Source organism: Sinohyriopsis cumingii, chromosome 10 (assembly GCF_028554795.1).
Source record: "Sinohyriopsis cumingii isolate HCF-2022 chromosome 10, ASM2855479v2, whole genome shotgun sequence".
Lineage (NCBI taxonomy): Eukaryota > Metazoa > Mollusca > Bivalvia > Unionida > Unionidae > Sinohyriopsis > Sinohyriopsis cumingii.
In genome coordinates this window covers 26,095,161-26,107,800 of record NC_142970.1, presented here as the reverse complement: position 1 = coordinate 26,107,800, position 12,640 = coordinate 26,095,161, and the positions used below count along the sequence as shown (strand labels likewise).

General features: G+C 35.9%; 1 protein-coding gene across 1 annotated transcript in view; it reads right to left on the bottom strand.

The window, feature by feature from the left end:
- LOC149789780 (uncharacterized) overlaps positions 1 to 12,640 on the bottom strand; it is an 82,728-nt gene that overhangs the window by 44,431 nt on the left and 25,657 nt on the right. The gene's annotated exons all lie outside the window — the stretch shown is intronic.

The window sequence follows — 12,640 nt, the reverse complement described above, 5'->3', positions numbered from 1 at the left end:
TTATACGTACTTCAAATTTCACAGGAAATATTCCAGGTGGGAGCGAGAGGTGAAACACGATAATCGGAAAGAAGGAAAACACGTTCAGACCACGTGGGAGGTCTATCGTGAGGCAAGAAGTTGAAGGGAGGCGTAGTACTGGAAGGAAGTGTGGAAGAGAGTTCCGGAATTGAAAGGAGAGCATGGAGTCGAGGGTACGAGAGGACAGATGAGTAAAATAATCAATATTGAAGGTAAACATACACTTTTAAGACTGTAATTTCATATTAGGATATTAATTAGCAACGGAATAGGTCACTGTTTGTATTTGTCAAAAGCATTATTTGAGAAATCGTAGATGCAATGATTGAATACGTTGATATTTATTAAATTGCTGTACTTTTCATATTTTATACACCTAAACTGTCGGCATTGTTGATTGTGGGCTCGGAGCTATCTGCCGTTTAAATTGCAGTCTTTCTCCGGGGTTAGAAATAATAACGTAGGAGGCACGTGACAATTTTCTTTGATTAAGTTTGAGACGATGAATAATGGGATGCGTGTGAAATGGGTGTTTTCACCTCCATTTATATAGTCCATGTAATCTAAATGTTACAGCTATGGATATCAAACACCCTACGATAAATCTATAAAATATGGTTTGGTAATGAAAACAATTACAAACAAATGTAAGAAAGACCTTTTCTTAAAAGTGCTAGCATTCAAGCAGCCATACAAAGAACGATGTTTTTGTTGTTTAAGGGTTTAACGCCATTTCTCAGCAAAAGGATAGCCTGTCTTTGTCAGCCAGCATAACTGACAGAGGAATGATCCAGAAAATCTTCATTATGAACTGACTTAAAATGCGCTACTGGCAGCTATCTCGCTTTTGGCCACTCTGCCAATTGGGCCCCTGCGAAGAATGAAATGATGTGCAACATGTCTGCATCTTTACAAAGCCACAGATCAAATGGTCATATATATATATATATATATATATATATATATATATATATATATATATAGAGAGAGAGAGAGAGAGAGAGAGAGAGAGAGAGAGAACATGCAGCAATATTATTAATATGTGTCCAGAACAAAGTGAAGAAACTCTAGTCGTTCTTGTCTTTTCGTTTATTAAATAAATTATTACCTTTAAGCCAAACATGCCACAGGAGGTGCTATCAGGTTGCTTGCTATGTGGGAGTGTGACAACCTCCTAGTTTGGCCCCATAGTCAAATCCATTTTAGTGGGGCTATTGGCCAAGAATGAACTAAAATAAAAATTAACAAAAACTAAAGATTTCCTTTAGTAATTTCGCACAGGTGTTGAGGTACAACACAAATGAGATGTCATATAAAAAGAAAATAGACGCTGAGTGAATGACAATGATGTGACTGAAATAATCACTGCAATACACGATGAGTGATACACATGTCAATGTTCTTATGTTCCTTGTCCAGATGAACGTTGAAAGCTATTCCACGTTTGATGGCCGTGTGTGTACGTATTTCTGTTTTGACTGTAGTGTGTAGAATACGCTGCAGAAGTTCTTGGTCAACTCCACGCTGAAGAAGATGTGGATAATTATAAATAAATCCTTTGACAGCAACTTTGTACGCTTTTTCAACGCGTCCTGGAGGCTAAGACGTGTAATGATGAAGTGTTTGTAAATCGATTTTACTTAGTTTTTTTTATACCAGCTCGATGTGATCGACTTACAATCTCATGCAGAAGTAGAAGTAGTCTGGATAGCTGAGCCGTTTTCCTGTGAGATATTTGCACTTGTCTCGCAGTTGCTTCAGGTACTGCTGCGTGGTAAGGATTTCTCGTTATCTTATTATGATGCTCTGATCTAGCGTGGAAGTCATGTGATGAAACCCTGTTAAGGATGTCAGGAAGGGGTTCGAGGTCAACTCCAGATGTATCGGCGCTGCGGTGGTCGAAACATCAGAACGATTAAATATAAATAGGAAAAAGTAAGAACTATTCAGAAACCCAAAACTCATTCAGCGTTGTTCAACGAGGGTCCAAGATTAAGCGTGACCATGTTGAAAGAGCAGCTTGTGTTTAATAGTTATCAAGTTAACGTGGAGGGAGAGGTACGTAGCGTACGTACGAAAAAAAAAGTCATGTGGTGAGGTTTAGCACTACTAGCTACTCCATAGTTTGTATGTTTGTTCAGGGAGTGAGGGCTACGATGTACCGTTATTGTTTTGTGTTTGAAGCTCATCGCGGATTAGTTTCTAGCGGATATTCCGTTTTCGTCTCAAAACAACTAGTACATACATAATGTGACTGTAAGATATTTATATGAACCTGGTAAGAAAGAGCAACGGATCCAATTTGGAGTGTGACCACACATAAAATTTCCAGCGTGGTAAAATCCACGGGTAGACCTGCAAGCCACAGGCTAGATTCCCCTGCTCCTCAACGTGGATTTGTACGCGAACAATTACAAGTAATTCCTAAGGATACACAATTACCACCGCCTTCACTTTTGTTAAAGCAGGAAACCATCACCCCTACGTCGGTTACACCCAAGACATGTAAACATCACATTTTTGCGTATTTGGCCGAGACTACCATTAATTCTATCCACGGTAAACTATCTTGGAATATTATTCGAATACTGCAACAACATTACTGTTACAGCTCGCGCAATGATTATTTTGTTGTTGCTTCAGTGTCATGATAAATTGAATATCAAGATTAAACATACGCTTACTTTTTATATCAAATCGCTGATAACACGCTAATTTTGTTTCCAACTATATCATAGCAATTGCTAATATTGGTTTCCTGAGTCATTGGGTAGTCCGTGATAACTATCCGTAGCTGATATATTCTTCTAACTCCCGACACCGCTAGATAAACTAGATTTGACCATTCAAAACGACCATCGACAATTCAAATATTTGTTTCGGAAATAGTTAATCCTTGTGAAGAAGAAATCGTAGAGTCCATGGAGTTTTGTCCATCGTTAATGCGCCCTCAAAAGCACTCACATGTACTAAAAAGAATCATTTTGTACAAGGTTTGGTTTCTCTGACGATCCTGGAATTAAAACATCGATATTTCACATTAGAATATGTTTGTGTGATAACACAATGGTAAAGGTAGATTTGACATTTTTTTCTTTATGTAACAGAAATAATTGTTGTTGAAGTTTATTGCGAACTATCTTTGTACTTACAATCAGTAAATCATCTGGCTGCAACGTATTTCAAAAATCACTAATCGTAGTCTCTGGAAATACTTCACGCATTACCTAACAATGAATCCTATCTGGCTGCAGTCTGATTAATTTCTTGAACTCTCTCGTAATTCTTGATCTATGATCATCAGCTATTTCTTCATAATAATCCACAAACCTTTTCAACCATCCATGCGGAGAAAATCCAGGAAAAGGTGGTGGTTGACCATGATCACCACACATCATTACAGCTGATGGTTTGCTAATAGTCAATCAAGATACGTTTTGAATACATCTAAAAACACTGTACATATTTCGTCCCAAATATTGATCTTGGGAATGCTTTTTTCATCCATTCGTTCAGGAGTCCATGCATTTCCTTTCCATCTAAATAAACTGTGATAAGTTTGAGATTTAACTCCAAGTCGATGATTTGTAGTTAGCACAAAATTTCAGAACAACTGTTCAGAAATAATTCAATCGCACGCGCTGTTTTACAAGAAATACCACATCCGTTTAGATGAATAGTTTTATGTCTAGCTACGGGATCACATACAAATGCTGATAATGACAACGACGACATTTGACTATTCTTGTGGTATACATCAGATTCAACGTCGGCTGATTCAGAGTAATCAATTATTTCTTTTCTTGTTTTATTCATCATTTAGCCCATGATTCATCGGCGCTAAGTAACCTTTTTCAGTAATTCAATGTATTTTCTATCAATGTAAAATGCATCTGTAGCGACTCTAACTCTGTATCAGCAAATATGTTTATTACTGACAATATATTTATCGCAACCCACGATAGCATCAAAGATCTTAAGTGAGTAAACTGCGATGATTCTCCGTTCTATTTCCCCACAATTATACCTAATTGGTTCCGTTTGACGAGTTATTCCGGCTAATAAATGTTCTTTTATATGTTATATCCTTAATTATACAATCTAGATCAACATCGTTCATAATTAATCTAGAAAATTGTCGTTTATGATCGTAGGAACAACCCTGAGTAAAGTTACCGATTATTATTCTGCCGCGATCCTTTGCTAATTTAATTTCGTATTCAATAATTTCATCAGGATCGTTCAGATGTCGTCGTCCCTGGCATCGTTAACGATTTTGTCGTTGGGTTGTGGTAGCCAGACTTTAGTCTGACGACAATATGATATTATTGCTTCACTTATAACCAGCGATGTTAACATTCCATTACCAAGCGTATATCATAATAACACCCAGCACTTGTCAGAGAAATGTTTGACGAACCAGATATAACCAATCGAATGTAGATCTTCCTTGAACGAAAACGATTTAACACATGCATATCCAGTGAAATCAAAATCTGGTAAAGGTTCATTTATTGCAACTATGGTCATCTCGGGTGTTGTATGTCTAAATCGCTTAAAATACTCACATTCTCCCATCCCAAGAAAACTTCCAGGATAACATGCAATCATATCAACGCTGAAAACTTATTTACAATTATAATCAGTCTTCCATAATCTTTTATGTCCGTATTTATCGCAACGTAGCTGCACATCTTCATTAAATTCCCATCGTGTCGATTTCCATGAATGTTTCTCCCTGGCGAAGTAGGCAGCAACCTACGGAACCGTAAAAACCAATTACTTAATAATAGTTCAGTATCATCGGTATATCTCATTGCAAGATTTTCATTTTCTCGTGAAGATTTTCAGATTGAAGATATCTCCGTTAGGGACTACAAATTCAATGTAATTTTTAGATTCGACATTTGAACTCAATAACCACACAGATACAGGATCATTCTTGATGATATTTCTGATAAAATAAAATATATAATGATCACGAAACTTAACAGTTCTATCTTGCGGAAGTTACAGTCGATGTCCATGAGTGTTCGTTATGATTGCGAGATCCGAGCTCCTCTTGATTCCAATTTTAATGCTTTAAACAAAATCTCGCCTATTAGTGTCTTCACCGTAATTTTAAATTTTTAGTTTCCTTTCCAGTTCAGCAACGTCGCTAATATACACTCCGGTATCCTTACCTGTTTCTGTTAATTTATTCATTTTTTTCACGTCGTAAATCCGTTAAACCATTTCCATGTATCGCGTTTGTGAATATTCCTGTAACTCGCTCAGCTACACAATTTAATCTAGAACCTTTCATAGGTTTGAGATCCTGAACGCAAGGTTTATCATTCAGTATAATTATGGCATAAACAATCGCAATCACAAGATATGGTCGTTCATAATATGATTTGTTAATACCAGTTAACGCACTGGTTTAGAAATTTTACTGAACGTTACAATATCTTCAGCGTGATGTAATCGAACAGGCCCACGTTTGTCACAAATAATCCAAGTATCGTCTGTCTCCACGATACATTTTATTACAATATTGTATCTTCGTTCGTCAAGATAGTTAAAAATCGTCTCTGCTCGTTGGTCATTCATCATAGCATCAATAGCACCTTCAATGTCGCGCATGATTGTGAATGTTGACCACACATGAGCTGCACAATCGCTGCGAAATTCTTTCTTGGTTTCATGGATATTATCGATCAGAGTCTGATACGGTATCATGCCTTAACTTTTTAAATTGCCAACTTAGCGGCGCATTCTCTCAAGATCGAATCTGGCTTTATAAGCCTTGATTTTAGATATGCTCGGAAATTTATCCATATTATAATTAAAACAATATTTTTGCAAAGTGAAGATTATATATATATATATATATATATATATATATATATATATATATATATATATATATATATATATATATACAAACCATTAGAGATAAGATTGACACTACAATTTCAATTGACTCATAGTCACCATACAGTTGGGATACAGAATTTGAGCTGCAACCATTAGCAGCATTTGAACCTGTCTCTACGGATTTCGTACGTACAGTCCTGAAGAAGAGTGCACCAAAGTCATGTGAACTTGATCCAATTCCAACATCACTGCTGCTTGAGTGCTTAGATCCAGTATTGCCTTCACTAACTGATGTTATCAATACCTCTCTCTCATCAGTGGAATTCCCATCATTTTTCAAAACTGCCATTGTAAAGTCGCTGCAGAAGAAACTAACACTAGACCATGACGATTTAAAGAACTACCGCCCAGTTTCTAATCTCCCATTCATATAAAAAATCTTAGAAAAGGTTGTTATATCCCAGCTTATATCTCATCTGAATTCAAACAGTCTTTTAGCAATGTACAATCTGCGTATCGCCCTTGCCACAGTACTGAAACTACTCTTCTAAAAGTAGTTAATGACTATTCTCTCTGCTTTGGATAGCGGAAAGATCACAGTCCTCATCCTCCTTGATTTGTCTGCAGCATTTTACACAATAGACCATGATATATTACCTCACTGTCTCCAGCATGTATTTGGCATTCATGGTACTGTAGTTCAAGTCCTACTTGGTCAACAGGACACAAATTGTGTTGCAAATGGAATACACTCCAACCCAGTTGATCTATGTTGTGGTGTTCCACAGGGGTCTGTTCTTGGACCTGTTCTCTTTATTTTATACGCTCAGCCGCTCTCAAGTGTCATATGTCATCATTCAGTGTCTCACCAATTGTACTCTGATGACACCCAAATATACAAATCTAGCCACCCAACTAAAGTGGATGCTACCATCCAAGGTGTAGAAAGGTGCATTTCTGATGTGAAATCATGAATGACATGTAACAAGCAATCAGATGAATGATGATAAAGCTGAGGCCATTCTGATTACAACACAAAGACTTTTTCATTCACATCATTTTACCTCAAACAATAAATATCAGCAACACCGACATTAAATTTGCACAATCTGTACGAAACCTAGGTGTTTCTCTCTACAGTACTCTCACATTGCACCAACATGTTATGAACATATGCAAGGCTGCATATCTTGAGCTGAGACGTATCAGCTCAATTCACAAATATCTTTCAGTTGATGGTACTAAAACACTTGTGTGTTCATTAGTATTTTCAAGACTGGACTATCATAACTCAATTCTGTCCGGTTCATCTAAATATCTACTCCAAAAACTTCAACATGTTCAAAACACAGCTGCTCGGATCATACTTAGAGTACCACGATCAGAGCACACTTCCCCGCTGCTCTGTACCCTACACTGGCTATCCATTTGATCCACAATCAAACACAAAATTTGTTCTCTTTGCTATGTTTCACTGACGGACTCTAGTCCAACATACCTATCCGACCTCACTGATGAGTTTACACCAGCAAGATACTTACGCTCCTCTTCTGACAATTGTATACTCATTATTCCCACAATGAAAACAAAGTCATATGGACAGAGTTCTTTTGCATACCAGGGCCCAGCAACGTGGAATGAATTACCCACTGAACTTAGACACAAAGACACAGTGATCACATTCAAGAGTGCTCTCAAAACTCACTTATTTCGACTGCAAGAACAAACCTAAAGACCTAATACTGTTTCCTACCTTAAATATTCTTAGCATGTTTTTTCTGTTTTCTAATTTCATGGTGTTTATGTTTGTAATCATATCCTTATATGTTTTATTTTTTTATCTTATAGGTGTTGTATAATGTTGTAAAGCGCTTAGAGCTTCTAAAGATTAGGTGCTATACAAAGTCCTCATTATATATATATATATATATATATATATATATATATATATATATATATATATATATATATATATATATATATATATAATGATTCAAACAAAGAATATAAGTAAGTGGTTTTACAACTCCTTGCGTAAATGACTTCTGTGGATATCACATGCAAAGCGTGCGAAGAGACGTGTAGGACCAAAACCGTGTTTACGATGTGTTGCTGGGGTTAGATGAGAAACGCAGTTGTGTGTGCAATGTGGGAGTAAAAATCTAGAGAGCAAAAACGATATTATGATAAAAAAATATAATGCCTGCAACAGCGTCAATAACGAAGCCATCGGAATAAAATAAGCTATCCCGCCAGATTTTCAAAATAACTTTTTAGACAAATAATATTATTATATAAATTGAAAAAAACAAATTTGTGAAACATCCCATCATCAAAGATTATGAGGCATCCCGTGATAGTGTAAGAAGGAGCTTTTGACAAATAGACTGGTCGATTTTGTCACTTATCCTGGTTATCTAATGTTTTGGAGCTGGGAAAAAGGTATTACTGTCATAAATGTACATATGAATGTTTTCAATGAGTAATCGAAATCGGCATTTTGATTGATCATATCAACCCCATAAAACTCGATAATTCTTTTAATAACTTGCGGGTCATTACGTAAAGTCAGAATATTTGACTTCTGAATATTGAGACCAAAAAAAGAATGCTTTTGAATATTGTTCTAGCGATCTTGCGACGAAGGGAGATAACTCTCTCAGGTAGAAGATAAAGATATTACAGAATTATCTCACTTGTATTTTACAATAGTATTCGCTTATAAACGAATCGTTTTTTTGGGAAAATTTTCTCATCATGTCGATAATAATATACCCGAATCGATATTTTCAAAGAAATTAACTCACTTCTGAAGTATAACTTTATTGTAGACAGAGAAATTAAACGTCAGTGTCTTCGTCACTGGACTAAGTTAATGACTAATTCAAGGTTTAAAACTCTGTCACGTAAAGGTAGAGACTGTATATTATAATTTTTTTATTTACTAATGAATAATTTTTTCATTGCTTTTTAAGAAACATTATTCTTGTTTTTTTTTTCTTACATCTGTCAGGTTCTTGCTTCCTCTACATTTTGTCAGGGATAATAATTAAGAAAAAAGAAAAATACAAACAGCGAATAATCCATACCCGTTGTGTAAGCTACTTTTGGATTTCCAAGTATTGGTCAGCTTATATAGTATATGACCCTTTTTACTCCCAATGCTCCATATTCAACAGACAATTACATCTTCCCACCATGCCACCACGTGGTAGGTGCTCTTCTGCACTCCCGGTGAGGGTGTGCACGGCAGTTGAACTTAGAGAAGGTCCCCGTTTGTATGTGTGCATATATACAAGTAAATACATATACGTATGACATATGTATATATGTAAATATTTCAATTATCCTCCGGACCTGCTAGAATGTCCTTTGGTGTAATTTAGGGGTTGACTTGTGAAGATTGTATGTTGTGCCGATTTAAGACAACAAATATTTACAGTATATATCTAGGGTATCCAATGATTCACTTGGAGGTTATGTGTGCAATGTGTAAACTATCCTCTGAACCTGTGGAGGTTGTGCCTGTAGATGTAAATTACCATAGTAATTTTGAATATAGTTGTTTATGAATTAAATAATTTTAATGAATTTCGAAAATATCAAATATTTCTTCGATTGTTGCCGTCAATATCGGGCAAACTTGATTATTTGTGATTTTGCATCACTGCAGGAACAAAGATACCAGGGTTAATATACATTACCAACCGAGTACCCGTTCATTAAATTAATCCAACAGTCAATCATACAGCCCTTTTATGCATGAGATAAACAGTTATCTTCACTCTTACACGCGACTGAGAAAAGTAGATCAAAATTGTCTCCCAAATACAAAACAAAAAAACTCTAAATGCTCGTGTAATACATTAGAAAAGACTATGTCCGATTGCAAAGCCTCTAATTATATCTTGGACTCAGTCACGGACTGTGGTAACAGCAAAACAAAGTGAAAGTGTGAAACACGGGGATTAATTCATTTCTGATTATTAGTAAAAAGAAGTGTATGTTCTGAAACAGAATACATATTTAAATTCACCAAATTTAATACAGGAATGTGCATCAAGCAGAATTTGATCTCTTTCACATACTGCCGTAATAATGTGTTCTCGATGCAGTACATTTAACTGTTCTTGCGTTAACAAAAAATTGTCATCGCCGTATTCATCAATAAGTATATTAACACTAAATGTTTCTGCCTTGACATTGCCGATGACGAAGTTATTGGGGGACAGTGTCAAGATCGTTCTGACGGCACATTCAAGTACCTCATTGTTGTATACAAAAACTCTCAAGTGTTGATACTGATATCATGCCACATAAATACTTGTTTGTGAACCGCCAACTTCAAAACAGAAACAGAATTTGTTTGCCTTCCTTAACTCTGTCACGAGCTTGAAGATCTATAGTCCTTTGATTTACATTTAAAACTGCATTTCGTAAATCAAGCGGGTAAGTATCCGCGTTGTTCAGCAAGTTTGAAATGTATCCGTGATAATAACGGTTTATGACTTGCATATAAACAGGATTAAACGGTTCAAAAACAATCAAACCTCCAGAGGGTTTTTGAGGTGTGAAGGCATATACAATGTATCCTTGTTGGGCCTGACTTGAGATTTCAAGATCTACTTGATAGCAGCCATGATTTGCGTCACATACAAGAATGACTGCGATCGCTGATGTAATATTGACAACACCTGGTGATATATGACGACCTCCGCCGCATGGATGATTGTTGTGCCTTAAGGTATTTTCCAGTGGATTTTTTTCTCTCCATGTGGCAAAAATTTTGGGACAGTATTCATAGAGGATATCGTTGACTTTGTCAAGATTTCCGTAAAATTTGAATTTTGGTAAATCAGCCTCAGATACTGCCATTTAATTCAAAGCTCTACTGGGATATTATATTACGTAATTTTAAAAACTATCGTGCAGATTACGTTTACTCAAATTATAAAAGAAAATAATTGTATTAAAAACTCTTTAATAATATCGAAACTATATGTATGCTTATTTAGTCAAATTGAAAATTCCATCCTCTTTATATATATATATATATATATATATATATATATATATATATATATATATATATATATATATATAGGCGCCGGATCCTTTCTTATAAACAGCCATATTTCAGTATTACATGGGTTATATTCTATGTAAGTTACTAAGAGATATTCTTTTTCAATTTGTTTTAAAATCAGCTCGTTTCGGCTCTGGTGGTCCTTGACAATCAGGCGGAACTTGAGGCCATCCTAGCACAGTCCTCATAGACGACTGGTATATATCTATGGCATAATCTAGAAAATTTATTTCTATCGAGGCTGATAATATTGATACATGAACAGTGATACGTTTGTTTCTGCGCTGGAATTCATCGTTGATCTGTTCGATCTGATAATTGCCTGTAGCTATACTTACAACATTCCAGTCTGGGGTTCCATCGGGTTTGCTTTGATACGCAAATACCAGTGAATTATTTGCTTGCAACCGACCGAATGAGTTTGATCTTATATTTGACCAACTATCATATATTCGTAATTGTGCTAGTTCTATTTGCTTCGCTGAAATCGCAGTTGGAAAGCTAACGCTGAGCTCAGGATTGGTTGAGAATGCTGATATCATCGTGGTTTGCAAGGGTGTTGTATTAGCGACGATCTGCTGAAGCAATTCTTGCGATGTCATTGTCATTGTTGACAATATTATTATTATTATCATTATTATTATTATTTGTAAAACCCTGTTGCTAAATCCCGATTTGTTAAATCGTGGGTCTGATATCGTTTTTCATAGATTCTGTCACAGAAGTGCTTCATAGTAGATCTTAATTATTTCTGTGAACTCTTGATCTGATATTATTCCATCGTTGATACCTCATGATATCAATGAAAATAATTTGGAGCATCCGCGTGTTACCATGTTCAACTTTATTGTATACTCGTGTAATTTATCAACCACGCACGTGGATATTTCTTTTGCGATGATTTTAAGAATACCAGTAATTCCTGTTGCACATGAAACACTAATTCTTATAGCTGGTGCTATCACGCACGTCGTTGACAGTGAGCTGATGACCGTTACGCCTGCCGAATATACAACTATGTCGGTAACAACGATACGTCTGAGATAAACGTTTGTTTTTGCTTTGTTGTTTAATCATCGATGATATTTTTCAGTTGGGTATGCCACTCGCATGCTTGGTCGTATCTGAAACGCTGAACGTCGTTTGGGGTTTGGTTCGTTATTATATGTAATAGGAACACTCTAAATAGGTGGTTTACTGTAGATGAATTCAAGACACCAATAATACAACACGGGTTGCATTTTTCCTCAGGTTCCACCGCAAATATTTCCTCGTCGTTTTACTCCAATATTGCCAACAAAGATCCAGAATATATAGGTAGTGGATAACGCCGTGAAAGTGTGGCAGAGATTCTAAATGTTGTAACCCCGAGTACCGTGATCCCGTATATACATTAGCTCCATGTTTGATGGATTTATCGAGTGGTGACCATAATGCTGATCCAGATGCTACTGTGTATGTTGCACCATCGGTAAAATTTTTAATGTCAGAGAGCTTAATGTAAATGACTGAAGGATTTAATAAAAGACATGAATGGTTCTATTTGTGTTTCTACGAAAATCTGTAAACGCGGTTACATGATTAGAATATTCAGATCTAAACGTGGTCAATATATCATTGATTGTTATTAACAAGTTCATCATCGGAATGTTGCTATCATCAACGTATTTCTTC